This window comes from Pollachius pollachius (assembly GCF_949987615.1).
Source record: "Pollachius pollachius genome assembly, chromosome: 20".
In the NCBI taxonomy this organism is placed as follows: domain Eukaryota; kingdom Metazoa; phylum Chordata; class Actinopteri; order Gadiformes; family Gadidae; genus Pollachius; species Pollachius pollachius.
Genome location: NC_136953.1, coordinates 3,290,084 through 3,292,583, shown reverse-complemented (window position 1 = coordinate 3,292,583; position 2,500 = coordinate 3,290,084). Strand labels below are relative to the sequence as shown.

The window sequence follows — 2,500 nt, the reverse complement described above, 5'->3', positions numbered from 1 at the left end:
CCGGCTGAAGGTTTCTGATGCATCGACTCCTTTATGTTGTCGCTAAGGGTGTTAGTTTAATGTGTTTTATCCTGGAGGATGTCTGCTCTATTCGTTTTTGTGTCTAGCCGAGGTAGAAGGGGAATCATCAGGGAGACAGTAGCTCAGGAGGTAGAGCGGGTTGACTGGCAACAGGAAGGTTGCTAGTTCAATCCCAGGATCCTCCTAGCTGAGTGTTGAGGTGTCCCTGAGCGAGACGCCTTACCCTAACTGCTCCTGACAAGCTGGATGTCGATTGACTCCGCCGTCGGTGTGTGAATGTGTGGATTAATGGTTTAAGTTGCTTTGAATAAAAGCGTCAGCAAAATCCGGTAAATGTCTGGTGAATTTGAACAACAGGTTGAAAGTAAAAGACAGGCAGTTAATTAACTGGAAACGTAAAAGTTAGTTGAGTGAACAAAGAGTCTAGCTGACACGCAGGTCACCTTACCGGGTGCGTTTTTCTGTGTGTGTTTATTTTCATTGCATCCGATCATAATTACTTTGGAGGCTTTTAAATGTCCAAAATTTAAGGAAGAGCACAATTGAGTATCCATTAAGGAGTGTTTCTTTCAGTATATTAAGGTCAGAGGGCTGTGATTGAAGGCGTTCAAGGGTTTTTAGAATATCTGTCATAAAGTGAAGGAATTGACAGTTATATTATTTTATCAATTCTTCTTTTCTTGTCTTCAAGTTTTCCTTCACATTTCTGTTACTATTGATATTTTTCTGTCAAACGCTTATTTTTTTACCACGCATGTTGGACACACCTGAGAACAATGGGGAAAAACAAAGTCAAATTTCACTACTGGGATTGGTAAAAACCAATTGAACAAATAAGTTATAAAATAACTCTTATTCTGAGGAGAATTTAAAATACTTCCCTGTTCCATCAGATAAAAATTATTGCAGCATTTTCAACATGATCATCACAATAACAAACAGCAATAAACAGACCATGTCATCATTTCAAAAACAAAAAAACAACTCAAAAACTCCAAAATCCCGATTGCTCCTCAATCGTGTTTCAATAGACACAGCAGGGAGGGGTGGTAAAACCACTCCCCTCATAAGACAGAGTGACAAAAACTCCCGCCTTCCTCTCTAATTGCTTCACATCTAATGGATCAGCTTAAAGACCCCTTGTATCTCAGCGTGTTTGTGTGTGTGTATGTGTGTGTGTGTGTGTGTGTGCGTGCGTGTAATCCCTTCACAGAGGGGGACCTACCCGATTTATTTGGATGTGTGTGTGTGTTTGTGTGTCTATCTCGCCATCTCTCTGATGTGATTAATGTTATTGATCAAAGTTGTCTGTGCACGTGTGTTCACAGACAACTGGAACCCATACAAGGAAAGAAAAGAAAGAAAGAAAATCATGCATCACATACTAATTTCGTATTATCGGGTTCAAAGCCTGGCTTGATAACAAAATCTGTGTAGTTACGGCATTATCACACACACACACACACACACACACACACACGCACACACACACACACACACACACACACACACACAAACTCTCTCTCTCTCTCTCTCTCTCTCTCTCTCCTGCACACTCTCTTCTTCACTGTCCCAGGGGGAAATTAAGATGACTTCATTCCCAAGCAACTAAAGCCTCTGTCTAGAGATAGTACAGCTTCCATCTGTGTGTGTGTGCGTGTGTGCGTGCGTGCATGCGTGCGTGCGTGTGTTAGGGCATGAGCCTCTGCAAGTCCCTGAAGGACATGTCATAGTGAAGGAGAGCGAGAGAATACAAGAGAGATTGGAGAGAGAGAGAGAGAGAACGAGACAGAGAGATAGAGAGACAGAGCAGGAGACCCAGAGCGAGAGAATAGTGGCTACATCTAATCTTCCTCTATCTCTTCATCGATTACAGGCGCCCTGGGCTCTAGCGATAACCCCAGCCAATTGGGACGAGCTGCCACGCTTGACAGTCCAATCATATCGTATCGTGAGTCAGACTTGCAGCTTATATACTACTTCAAAAAAATGAAGAAAACAGGACAGTCATTTGGGAGGCGTCTGTGAATTCTTGTCGAGCTCAATGGGAGGAGTAGGGCGTCAAAACCCTGCCAGGGTAACCGCCACCCCGGTGATAAGTAAATGGTCAATGCACTGCATTAATATATCACTTTTCTAACCAGTGGCCACTCAAAGTGGTTTACAATATTGCCTTACATTCACCCATTCATGCACACATCCAAACACCGACGGCGGTGTCAGCCACGCAGGGTGACAGCCAGCTCGTCAGGAGCAGTCATGGTCTGGTGTCTCGCTCAGGGTCACCTCGACACTCAGCTGGGAGGAGCCGGAGATGGAACTAGCAACCTTCCGGTTACCAGCCGACCCACTCTACATCCTGGGCCACATACAGCCCGTGAGGACACATCCACTCCCGGTACGGGGAGACGCTTGGGAGGCCACTGCCCGCCAAATGGTTAACATATCTGGTATATTTATATTCGGGGACGAAATAATC

General features: G+C 44.6%; 1 protein-coding gene across 4 annotated transcripts in view; it reads right to left on the bottom strand.

Annotated features, from left to right (window-relative positions):
- Nucleotides 1-2,500, bottom strand: part of sorcs2 (sortilin-related VPS10 domain containing receptor 2) — a 192,832-nt gene that overhangs the window by 93,720 nt on the left and 96,612 nt on the right. The gene's annotated exons all lie outside the window — the stretch shown is intronic.